This window comes from Bubalus kerabau, chromosome 15 (genome assembly GCF_029407905.1).
Source record: "Bubalus kerabau isolate K-KA32 ecotype Philippines breed swamp buffalo chromosome 15, PCC_UOA_SB_1v2, whole genome shotgun sequence".
NCBI classification, from domain to species: Eukaryota; Metazoa; Chordata; class Mammalia; order Artiodactyla; family Bovidae; genus Bubalus; species Bubalus kerabau.
The window spans coordinates 46,278,218-46,291,963 of NC_073638.1; the positions used below are offsets into that span (position 1 = coordinate 46,278,218).

Genomic DNA, 13,746 nt, shown 5'->3' on the forward strand with positions numbered 1-13,746 from the left:
ATATGGGCCTTAAACAATGCATTTGATCAGGTTGACTTATTAGATACACAAAAAATATTTCATTCAAATAAAACACAATACATATTCTTTTCAAGTGCCCAAGGAACATTCTCAACAATAAATCATATGCAACTCCAAAAAACAAGTCTTAGTATAATTAAGAAAACTAAAATGATATCAAGTATCTTGTCTGACCACAACAGGATAAAACAAGAATATAACCAAAGAAAACTAGAAAAACCATAAACTTGTGGTCTAAACAATATGCTACTAAACAACAAATGGTTCCTTGAAGAAATCAAAGATAAAATTTAAAAACCAATCTCAAGAAAACTGAAAATGAAAACACAATGCTCCAAAACCTATGAGGCAGAACAAAAGAAGCTCTAACAGGGAGGTGTATAGTAATATAGGCCTACGTATAGAAGACAAACAAACAAAAAAGTCTCAAATAAACAAACTAACCTTATTCCTAGAGGAATGAGAATAAAAAGTACAAACAAAACCTGAAGATCATAAAAGAAAAATAATAGGCCTGGAGAAGAAATAATTGAAATAGAGACTGAAAAACAAGTGAAAAGATCAATGAAACTAAGCTAGTTCTTTGATGAGACAAAATTGAAAAATCTCTAGTGAAACACATCAAAGAGGAAAAAGAGAGACAAAATAAATGAAATCAGTAAAGAAAGAGAACTATTAATAATTGTGGTTTTGCATTGCTCAACTTTGCTGTTTTTAGATATTGGAATACATTCTTAAACAAATGTGGTTATATTGTACATCATTTTAAAGCTCATTTCTCACTTTCTGTTATTTTGCTAATGACATTACTTTCTATGTATTTTATATTTATTGTAGACTATGGAAATTATATTAGACAAAAAGCAAATTCTAGCAATTTTCTTATTCAAATTCAAAATGGGTTGTAAAGCAGCGGAGACAACTTGCAACATTAACGCATTTGGCCCAGGAACTGCTAACGAATGTACAGTGCAGCAGTATTTCAAAAAGTTTTCCAAGGAGACAAGAGCCTTGAAGGTGAGGAGAGTAGTGGCTGGCCATTGGAAGTTGACAATGACCAATTGAGAGCCATCATCAAAGCTGATCCTCTTACAACTACGCAAGAAGTTGCTAAAGAACTCAATATTGACCATTCTATGGTTGACTGGCAATTGAAGCAAATTGGAAAGGTGAAAAAGCTCAATAAGTGGGTGCCTCGTAAGCTGACCAAAATCTTAAAAAATCATTGTTGTGAAGTGTCAGCTTCTCTTATTCTAAGCAATAACAATGAACCACTTCTCCATCAGATTGTGGTCTGCAATGCAAAGTGGATTTTATACAACAACCAGTGATGACCAGCTCAGTGGTCAGACTGAGAAGAAGCTCCAAAGCACTTCCCAAAGCCAAACCTGCACCAAAAAAAAAGGTCATGGTCACTGTTTGGTGGTCTGCTGTTGGTCTGATCCCTGACAGCTTTCTGAATCCTAGCAAAACCATTAGTAAATCCAAGAAGTATGCTCAGCAAATTGATGAGATGCACCGAAAACTGAAAACCTCAATGCCTGCAGCCAGCATTGGCCAATAGAAAGGGCCCAATTCTTCTCCAGACAATGCCCAACTGCATGTCACACAGCCAACACTTCAACTTGTGAATGAATTGGACTACAAAGTTTTGCCTCATCCTCCATATGTGCTCAGTCGAGTCCAACTCTTTGTGACCCCATGGACTGTAGCCCACCAGTGGGCTGTCCTTATGATTTTCCATGCAAAAATACTGAAGTGAGTTGCCATTTCCTACTCCAGGGGATCTTCCCAACCCAGGAATTGAACCTGAGTCTCTTGCATTGGCAGGCAGATTCTTTAGCTCTGTGCCAGCTAGGAAGCCCAATATTCACCTGAACTCTTGCCAACTGACTACCACTTCTTCAAGCATCTCAACAACTGGTTGCAGAGAAAAGACTTCCACAACCAGAAGAGACAGAAAAATCTTTCCAAGAGTTTTTCAAAACTCGAAGCACACAGTTTTATGCCACAGGAATAAATAAACTTATTTTCCATTGGGAAAAACATGTTGATTATAATGGTTCCTATTTTGATTAATAAAGATGTTTGAGCCTAGTTACAATGCTTTAAAATTCACAATCTGAAACCACAATTATGTTGCACCAACCTAATAATACTGGAGAGTTTCCTAAAAGACTTTATATTCCCTAAGAATTTATTTTACATATATTTTTTCCTGTGGCTCCCGCCCACATCTCCTGCATTGCAGACAAATCCTTTACCATCTGAGCCACCAGGGAAGCCCATAATATTGGGGAGTTTCCTAAAGTTATTTATATTCCCTAAAAATTTATTTTATATATATTTTTTCCCTTGTGTAAATATGACCACAATGGATAACTGGTAAGCATAATGCCTTTTGAAGAATTCCCAGGTTTTGTTATGACAGATTTCACTTTTTCCTTAGAACAAAGCCAGACATATTGCTTTGGCCTTTGATGGCACTGAGTTTGTAAAATTCATTTTGTCATCTTATCACATCCCACGCCTCTGTGTCATCAGAGAGCACTGGGTTGAGCTTCCTGTGTTATACAGCAGCTTCTGTTTGACACATGGTGATGTATGTGTATCAGTGCTACTCTCTTAATTCATCTCCCCCTCTCCTTCCCCGCATGTGTCCACAAGTCCATTCTCTACATCTGCATCTTTATTTCTATCCTGCAAATAGGTCCATCAGGAGAGTTTTCCTAAATTACACGTATATGTGTGTTACCATACTTGCTTTCTCTTTCAGACTTACTTCAGAAGGTGTGGTACCTATATAAAATGGAATACTACTTGGCCAATTTTTTGTTTTTTAATCTGTGTATCTGCTTGATGAAGTGATCTTCAATCCTTACTATATAGTTGTCTTTCCTGTTGGGATTTTTCTTTTCCTATGACTCTTACTTCTTTCCCATTGAGAGAAGACCCTTCAGCATTTGTTTCAGGGTAGGTCTATTATTGTGGAATTATTTTAGTTTTGCTTGTTTAAGTTCTTTATCTATCCTTCTATTCTAAATGACAGTCTTACTGGATAGAGTACCCTGGGTTGCAGGGTTTTCCCTTATACCACTTTGAATATATTATGCCATTTGCTTCTGGCCTGCAAAGTTTCTGCAGAGAAATCAGATAGTAGCTTTAGAGAGGTTCCCTTGTATATAACTTTTTCTCTTGCTGCCTTTAGAATTCTCTTTAATTACTGCCATTATAATTATGATATATCTTGGTGTGGGTCTGTTTGGGTTTATCTTGTTTGGGACCCTCTGTGCTTCCTATACCTGAATATCTGTTTTCTTCTTCAGGTTTGGGTTGTTTTCAGGCATAATTTATTCAAATACAATTTCCATTTTTTTCTCTCTCTTCTTCTTCTGAAACATCTATAATGTGAATGTTGGCACATTTAATGGTTTCCCAGAGATTTCATAGATTGCTAACATTTTTTCTTAATTTGAATTTTTTTCTGCTCTTCTGATTAGGTGATTTCCACTACTCTATCTTCCAGATCATGTATGTGTTCTTCTGAATGACTTAGTCTGCTATTCATTCCTTCTAGTGTTTTTTTTAATCTCAGATATTGAATTATCTATTTTTGATTGGGTCTTTTTATATAATTTAGTTCCTTATTGAAATGATCACTATTTAGATCAATCATCTTCCCTTATTCAGTTAACATTTTTATTACCAATTTCTGAAATCTTTATCTGGTAAATTGTTTATTCATTTTGTTGTTTTGTTTTGTTTTGTTTTGTTTTCCTAGAGTGTCTCTTCCTCTTTCATTTGAGAGTAGTTCTTCTGCATTTTTATTTTTGCTTAACATTCTCTGCCTCTGTCAATTTAGATGAATCAGTTACCTATGGTCCTGAAGGGGTATTCTTTTGTGGAAGAACATCTATACATATTAAATGTGTCCAGTGCTTTTGGTGAGAAGCTGAATTTGACATCGACATCAGCCGCCTTTCCTCAGCGTGTACTGGCAGCTATCACCTTGGTAAAGGCGGGACTAGATATGGTGGAGCTACAGCCTGCAGTCTTTCTGCAGGCTATAAGAACTTCCTCTCTGCCTGTGGGACTTCTCTCTACTCAGTGGCCAAGGGTGGGGTCTGATCCCAAGTTGCTGATGTGGAAGTCCTAGGCCAAGGGTGGGGTCTGATCCCAAGTTGCTGATGTGGAAGTCCTTAGGGCCAGTCTTGTGTTCGCTCTGTCCCCTTAAAGTTATGGTTTCTTTCTGCCTGTTCTAGAACCTTTGCCACAAAGGGAATGAGGAAGTAAATGGGGTTTATGCACCTACTGAGGTCTTATGCTCTGCCTTTGTAGGCATCTGTGTATCCATGCAAATACAGCTCATGGTTACATTTTCCCCTGTCATAGCTACCCAAGATCTAATGCCACGTGGAAAGTGTAGGTAAGTGAATGGAGCGTTTGCTTCGTTGGAACTGGGATGCACAGTGAGACAGTCATGAGCATCCTGGCAGCTGCACTGCAATCAGAAGTCTGGGCTGCTTGTGGGGCACTGCCTGAGTAAGGGCCAGCAATGGCTGACACCCACCCACCAGTGCTCTGCCCTGGGAATGGATGGCCTCTGCATTGCAAGGTTGAGTATTTTCCCTGGTCCTGAAAGCCCTAGGTTCAGTGCCACTCTGTGAAGTAAAATGCATGGGGCCAAGGTGTTCACTCCAATTGGGGCTGAGGAGTATGCTGAGGCAGCTGCTAGGGCAGACGTCTCTCCACCCAGAGAGAGGAATTGTTCATGGGTGGAACTGAGGTTTCTGTAGCCTTTTTATTTGTTCTTCAAAGTTCTCCAATCAGCCAATGGGGCTTGTCCCCTATACATAGGACCTCAAGACTAGCATGGCAAGTCTGTGACTCAACCTTCTCATGACCCAGAGTGGATGCCCACCTGTGGGCTCTCCCTTTTCCTCTGAGTTCCATTCTAAGGGCACAGGTCCCAACCCAATTTCTTCCCTACCTACCTGATAGCATGAGAACTTTCTCAGAGCCTTGATTATATAAGATTCCTTCAGCCAGTTTCAAATTATGTTTTACTGAGAATTATTCCACATGTAGATGAATTTCTGATGTTTTCATTGGGAACAGTGAGCTCCACATCCTCCTACTCTGCCATCTTGATCTCTCCCAGAATACATTTCATGGTAGATCAAATAATTGCTTGAATTGGATATGTAAACAATAAACCAGGTTCAAAAATGATCCCCTAAAATTGTATCTCAAATCACATCAAATCCAAATCTCTATTTGACTAAAGTAACAAAATATTGGATCTGTTTCTCCCTCAAATATGACCCCAAGCCCCAGGAGTACCTTTAGTGATTAACAATCTCTTCTAATACTCTCAATATTCACTGGTGTTACCAGAATGTAAGTGAACCCTTGCAGAGTCAGCAAAGTCCATAGTTGCTGCCATATTACTGGAAGCACTTCCCAAAGTCCATCCCTACCACTACCCTGGTGGCTACTCTTTGAGTTAGTCTTCTGACTCAATTGCCCTTTATCCTTTACCCAGCCATTCTGAAAATTCCTCAGGACCCTCTACAATGGGGGCCATCCTAAATCCCCATTCACTGCAAGTTCTCTACAGTGACACTTCCAGATCCTTATTGGTGAGCATTTATCCTGGATCCTAGAGTGCTCAATACCATCTATTATAGGAAATTATAGGCTTCCCTGGTGGCTCAGATGGTAAAGAATCCGCCTGCAATGTGGGAGACCTGGGTTCGATTCCTGGGTTGGGAAGATCCCTTGGAGAAGGAAATGGCAACCCACTCCAGTTTTCTTGCTTGGAGAATCCCCATGGACAGAGGAGCCTGGTGGGCTACAGTTCACGGGGTCACAAAGAGTTGGACACAACTCAGGACAGCACAGCACGATGTCTGGAAATGTATAAGAGGTTTTCCCCTTGGCTTGGTGGAGGAAGCTTCCTTGAATTCCATCTTTTGTTTTACATCCCCACAGGAGCTGAGATGGAATTTACACTGGAGGGTCCTTCAGGCAAGATTTAAATGGGAAGAAGGGATGGAAAGAATTGAATTTTTGAGTCGCTACTTCAGATAAAGCACTGAAATTATCTCATTTGATTAACCCAATTTAAAGTGGTAAGAGGAGAGAAAAACTGAAAGATGAAATCCAAGATCACAGAGTTAGAAAGTAGTGAGAAAAGAGTGGGGACTAATGATAATAGCTATCTCTTAACTGGACAAATCAGCCCAAATTTTCAGATCCCTGTCATATGCAAGCATAATGCCACCTGATAATTTCCTCAGAACTCCATGTTTTCTGAAGTGAGTAGGATGGAGGTATGATCAGACAGCAGAAATAGGAAAAATTCAGGGTTCACAGGAGAAGAGGATGCTCTTCCTTTCTACCTCCTCCAGCAAGCAAAACCTTACTGTTTGCAGCTGGGCACTGCCCTGAGAGGGAGAGAAGTCCGCTGAAGGTGGGATCTGATGCCTCTGTGTCTTTCCCTGGTGTGATATTGTGATTTATAATAAGAAATGTATATTCATTCTCATTCCTGACACAGTGCTCCTCAAATCCTTTACTAATCACTTAACAAACATTTATGTTACAAACATTTCTGGGACTTTGACATCAGACTGAGAAATGAAACCAAAAGTCTGTTCTCAGCATTGGGAGTGGACCTGAGTAACAAGCAGCAGCTATGTGGTGAAATAAACTTGTTTGTGAATCTGATTTTGAGTTCATGGGATTGCCTTACCCCCTAGTTAATTTATCATTTCCTGAAATCTTATCACATATAGAAAATGTGCTTACGTTGTGAGAATCTAAGGTACATCAGACAAAGACTCTATGATCTCTCCACAGCAGAGCAATAGAGAAGACACAGGCACCGATACAAAAACAAACAAACAAAAAAAACCCTCCACTCATATAGAAATACTCAGATTCAAAATAAACACTGAAGGAACACTGCAGCTGAAGACACTCTATTTGGTATCTCTTGTTCAGACACATTTGACCTCCAAACAAATTATGTGCTGGGGGAGAAAAGAATTCATAGTTGAATACCAGCTTCAGGTCAAGCACTGGGTGGGACTGACCTTTCTCATTTATCCTCATTAATGTTATGTGAGGTAGCTAGTACTGCTGGAAAATCATTCCACCATTGGACTCTTTCTTACTTAGGTAGCCCCCCACACCTAAATATAGTTAGTAACTACTAGATCCTGGACGAACTGAAGCAGCACATGTTTTAGGACTCAATAAAGCATATATTCTAACATGTCTGTGATAATCAGATTGAGGGTTCAGAAATATTCCCCTAAAATGGTATCTCAAATTATGTCAACTCCGTCTCTATTTGACCAAATTAGCAAAAAATCTGGATCTGCTTCCCCTTCATATCTGACCCCAAACCTGAGAGATACCTTTAGTAATTTGTAATCTCTTCTAAAGTTTTCAATATTCATGAGTGGTACCAGAATGCAACCAAATCCCTTTCAGAGCCAGCAAAATCCACGACTGCTCCCATATTACTAGGAGATCTTCCCTAAGTTCATTCTTACCACTTCCATGGTGGACACTCTAAATTAAGCTCCTGACATTTGCATTCTTCCTGGCTATTCTGAAAATCCCTCAGGTTCTTCTGAAATGGGGGCCACTCTATATCCCCAACAAGTGTAAATTTTCTACATTTGCTCTTCTAGATTCATATTGATGAATATTTACCCTGGATTCTAAAGTATTCAATATTATCAATTATAAAACCTTTCCTAATGTCCAGAAAGACATAGTATGTTCTCCACTTGGCTTGGTGATGGAAGCATCCTTGAATTCCATCTTTTGTTTCACACAGTGAAAGTGAAAGTTAGTTGCTCAGTCATGTCCAACTCTGCAACCCCATGGCCTGTAGCCTGCCAGGCTCCTTTGTCCATGGAATTCTCCAGGCAAGAATACTGGAGTAGGTAGCCATTCCCTTCTCCAGGGATCTTCCTGGCCCAGGGATGGAACTCAGGACTCCTGCACTGCAAGTGGATTCTTTACTGTCTGAGACACCTTCAGTTTTGCATAATCAGTTTCAGTATCCCCATCTGAGACTGAGATGGAGTTTACACTGGAGATTCCTTTAAGCAGAACTTAAATAGGAAGAAGAGATGGAAAGAACTAATATTTTGAGCCCCTACCTCAGGTTAAGCCCTGGAATTCTCATTTCATCAACATAATGAAAATTCGCAAAAAGAAATGTTACTGAACATTTAATAACTTGAGTCCATTAGCACATGTAAAGCCAATCTACTGACACCAAGTTTTGGTGAAAGAAAGTGAAAGGGAAAGTCACTCAGTCCTATCTGACTCTTTGCAGACTATACCCAAGGAATTCTCTAGGCCAGAATACTGGAGTGGATAGCTGTTCATTTCTCCAGGGGATCTTCCCAATCCAGAAATTGAACCCAGGTCTCCCACATTGCAGGCTGTTTCTTTACTAGATGAGCCACCAGGGAAGCCAAAGAATACTGGAGTGGGTAGTCTATCCCTTCTCATGGGCATCTTCCCTACCCAGGAATCAAACCAGGGTCTCCCACACTGCAGGCAGATTCTTCACCAGCTGAGCTATGAAACATGCTGCATTTATTAGAGAGCCATACAAGGAGTCATATGGGCTCAAAAGGTCCAGATTCCCCAGTAGATTTCAGAAAAGGCTTTTTTTTTTTTTTTTTTTTAAGGCACAGTGAGGGAGAGAATCAGAGGTGTGTGATCAGCTTGTGTATAATTCTCTGATTGGTTGATGGTGATATAACAAGTTGGTGTCATAGGGGTTAATACCATCAATCCTCAGACTCCAATCAGTCTGGGGCCATGTTCTCATAGTCACAATGCAGTTAACTTCTTATATCTGGTGGAGGCTTTATAGTATTTGCAACACAACTCAATAAGTTGTACCAGACACCATTATCAATGTACTTCGGGAAGAAACTAAAGATCCTGTGACTCCTATATGGCTGATCTGTTGTTTAAATTGTTACCAGTTCTCCTGGCCCAGCTGCTATTCTTTGTTACTACAAATTCAGTCTTTAAATCAAGTCTTGAGTCAGTCTTTTGTGATTCAAGAGACACCTGGGAGACTAAAGCTTTTCTACAAAGAGGCAGATGGAGCACATGGCAGAGTGGGCAGTTTGGTTTAGGGAAAGCCCTATAGGGTCCAACTTAGTTACTGAAAAACTAAGAAAGATTAAATGTGTGACCAAAGGTTGCATAATTAGAAAGTAACAACAATGGAGTACAGGTCCACTTTCCATGTAAATACATAACTTTAAGGAGACTAGTACAGATAGCCATCCCTAAACTTGACAAATCAGCCCAAATTTTTACATCCCTGTCATCTGCAAGGATAATGCCACCTAAATATTTGCTTAGAAATTCATGTTTTCTAAAGGGAGTAGACTGGAAGTAGGGTCAGACAGCAAAAGCAGAAAATCTCAGGGTTTACAGAAAAGGACGCTCTTCCTTTCTACCTCTACCTAGGGCTAGCAAAGCCCTACTGATTGCAGCTTGGCACTGCCCTGAGAGGTAGGGGGAGAAGTCCACTGAAGGCAGGATCTGATGCCTCTGTGTCTTTCCCTGTGTAATATTGTTATTTATAATGAGAAATATATAGCTAATCTTTGTCCCAGTTCATAAAACAGGTTCTTGAAATGCTTATAAATTCTTAAGTAGCAAGAATGGTAGAACCACTTTTCTTCTAATGAGGCAACACTGGTTGTGTCCCTGGATGGGAGATGGTCACCAAAAAGACAAAGCCATGATTAGAAGTTTCGTATTTTCAGGCCTCACTTCGCATTCTCCAGAGAGGGCCTGGAAATTAACTTTAAAATAGATGAATCCTATGTGAGAAAGCCTACATAAAATCCCAATAGCATGGGGTTTGAAGGGCTTTCAGTTTGGTGAACATATCCACATATACCAAGAGAGGGATGGACCCCTACTCCACAGGGACAGAACCCACCAGACCTCAAACTATGTATCTCTTCATCTGTCTGTTCATCTATATCCTTTATCACATTCTTTACTCAACTAGTAAACATAAGTCTTCCCTGAGTTTTAGAAGTTGCTCTAGGAAGTACATCAAACCTGAAGAGGCAGCTTTCAGGAACTTCTGATTTATAGCCAAGTCGTACAGAACTTGAGGGTAATCTGGGGATCTACTGCCTGAAATTGACATGTGAAGCCAGTGGCAGTCTCCTGGGACTGAGCCCTTAAACTGTGGGACCTGACAGTAATTCAGAAAGATACATAGTGTCAGAATCAAGTTAAATTGTAAGACACCAGCTAGTGCTGCAGAATTGCTTGTTGTGGGGAAAGCCCCACACACATCTGGTGTTGAAACAAAGGAAAACTGTTTGGTTTTTTTCTAAAACATCTAGGTTGTCTGATTTTTTCCTCCTCTTCTTCCTCTCTTTTAATGGGATACAGTGCAGGTGACCCAACATGTGCCACTTGGGTGTGTAGATTATTTCAACCTGAAGGTAAGGAAGTTCCAAAAGACTCATAAACTTTGAACTTCTACCTAACTGCCTAAGAGAACAGAATACAGAGCCTGTTCCAGGAGGGAGATACCACTAAAGAGAACTATACAACACTATATGTAACTATAGTAAACTATGAACTAGGTGTGCTAAACACGGAGGAACTTAGCAAGGCCAGTTTGATCGCAGTCCTCTCTGTGTCCTATTCTCTCTAGATTGACCAGCGAACATTTGTTTAACAAACATTAAATCTCTATGTTTTCCTGTGAATTACTTTACTTCCCTTTGAAGTCCCAGACTCCTACCTCTTTCTCCTTGGTCCAGTATGATTTATAAATATACCTCGCCTTGCCTTACTATCTTTCAAATTTCTCATGCCTATGTTCATTCTCCAAACATATGTATTCAACTTATTTTCTACTGTGAATGTCTTATGTCATTTTAATTATTTGACTAGCCAAAAGAAATAAAAGGGGAAAAAGAAAAATACCACCACCCTTTTTTTTTTGCTGTCATGTATCACCCACTTGATTTCAGAAGAAGCCAACAGAGTCCCTTAACGGACATCTACTCTTAGTCAAAGAAGAGCCAATTAGAAGGAAAGAATCAGGGGGAAATGTCAGACAAGAGAGACCCAGTGATCTCAGCTGCCCTTTTCTCTGTAATCAATGGCTTAGAGATGGATCATGCCAGGATTTTTAGCTGAAGCTAAAAGAAGGGCTGAAATTAGGGTGAAGCAAGTGAGGCACCCAGACGACAAAATTTAAATCTCTCTCACTCTCAAGTTCCCTTACACCCTAAACTCTTCTCTTGCCTCACCCTAGTTCCAGCCCAGGGTACTCGGCTCTCTCTAGTATCCCTGTGGAGGACTGGGTGATTTCCTTTTTCCTCAGTTTATTCAGAATAAAGCTATAATTTTTCAAAGAGAACTTAAGTTAAAAACTGGCAATAAAAAAAGAAACAAAAAAGCCTGGAGAAAACATGTTTCAAAAAACACTCACTAGTCATTGAACTGCAGAGAAGGCAATGGCAACCCACTCCAGTACTCTTGGATGGAAAATCCCATGGACGGAGGAGCCTGGTAGGCTGCAATCCATGGGGTCGCTAAGAGTCGGCATGACTGAGCGACTTCACTTTCACTTTTCACTTTCACGCACTGGAGACGGAAATGGAAACCCACTCCAGTGTTCTTGCCTGCAGAATCCCAGGGACGGGGGAGCCTGGTGGGCTCCCATCTATGGGGTCACACAGAGTCGGACACGACTGAAGCGACTTAGCAGCAGCAGCAGCAGTCATTGAACCGAAGTTCATGTTAAAAACAAACATTTCCTGGAATTGAGAGAAAAGTGAAAAAGAAAGCTAAAGTCTGTTTTCTGTATTGGGCATTGACATGGAGTAATGGGAGGTAAATGTGTGGTGAAATAAACTTGGTTTCAAATCTGGTTTTATTCTAAGGGATTGCTTTTACTCCACTAATTTATACATTTACTGAAATCTTACCATGTACAGAAAGTTTACTCACTCTGTGAGAGAATCTGAGGTGCATCAGATTCTATGATCTCTAGACCCAAAGCATAGCAATAGAGAAGACACGGGCACTGACACAAAGCCCAGCACAGGAACGCAAGAACACGCACTTACACAGAAATACTCAGAGGTGCAGATTGAACAGTAGAGGGAACTCCGCTACTAAAGACACGTCCCTTGATATTTCTTGTTCTGACAGATTTGATCATCGAACAAATCGTGTGCTGGGGAAAAGAATTCATACGTGGACGTCTACTTCAGGCCAAGCACTGGGTGAGATTAACCTACCTCATTTTATCCTCATTAATATTCTGCGAGTGGATGGTGCTACTGACACAAATCCATTCCACCCCTCGACTGCTCCTCATTCCTTAGGTCACCCTCTCCACACGCATAAGCAAATATAGCTAGGAACTGCTGCACCCTGGACTCAAACTCATGGCTGACATGTAAACTCTGGCCTACTAGAAAACACTTCCATTCCTATTCTAAAAGTAGGAAAAGGGAAGTCTTATTGGAAGGGTACCATTCCAGCCCTTCTTATACCTTCTTTGTGTCTCATGTCACTCACTGAAATAGCTGTTAATATTCTCACATAAAACTGAAGAAACAGGCTCAGACAGACCAATCATTTTCTTATTCAATCATGACATTCTGCTCATCTCTATGGTTCATGCACTATGTGTGGGATACAAAGATGAATAAGACAGATCCCCCACAACTGGGAGGAACAAAGGGAGGTGGGATGTTTGAGGTTGGGGGATGGGAGAAATGAGGAAGACAAGCAGCAGTTACAGAGCAGCACCCTGTGACGGGAGCATCGCAGGTGGAGTCGGTGCTCTGAGAGATGCACAGACAGCTCAGTACAGGCCCGTGTAGGGGAGATGGACAGGTGCACTGGGAGTGGAAAGGGGAAATATGAGATGACATGGGCAGCATTCCTAGAGGTCCTGGGAAAACTGAGCATGAGGTTCTCCTTCAAGAAGACATGTGCAGACATACACAGCTTGAAACAGAGGAACAATGGAGCAGGCAGTACTGTTTACAAGCAAAATTATAATGAATTAAATCATGGGGTAAGATAATAATCACTGAAACAAAATGCTTTACATGAGATGTTGTAAGGGAAAACAGATTTTTAACATTACTGAAAAGTTCTGCTTCCCTTGTAGCTCAGTCAAAGAATCCATCTGCAATGCAGGAGACCTGGGTTCAATTCTTTGGTTGGGAAGATCCCCTGGAGAAGGAAATGGTAACCCACTCCAGTATTCTTGCCTGGAGAATCCCATGGACAGAGAAGCCTGGCAGGCTACAGTCCATGGGGTTGCAAAAGTCGGACACGACTTAGCAACTAAACTATTACAAAAGCTCTAATATAAAATTAGAGAACAGTAAAATTCTCTTTCTCACTATAAAAACACAGTATGCTTTTAAGAATTTAGCTCATGTTAGTGTTGAATCATCCACATCAGCTAATACACTTTTGAAACTTTGTTAATTTTCAAATCAATCATGCACCTAGAAGTAAAGCAGTTAACCTAAGCTCCCTGAAGAAGACATTCTATCGTGCCCTTGTCTCTTTTCTGAAATTCGGTCCCTATCCTGCTTCTCCCATGTTCTTTATCTGGTGCTCACCCCAGGCCACCCTAAAGAAACATGCACACACACCGCTCCC

The 13,746-nt window shown here is 40.6% G+C and overlaps 1 pseudogene; it reads left to right on the plus strand.

The window, feature by feature from the left end:
• The first annotated feature begins 12,265 nt into the window (after positions 1-12,265).
• LOC129629030 (interferon-induced very large GTPase 1-like) overlaps positions 12,266-13,746 on the plus strand; it is a 57,899-nt pseudogene continuing 56,418 nt past the window's right edge.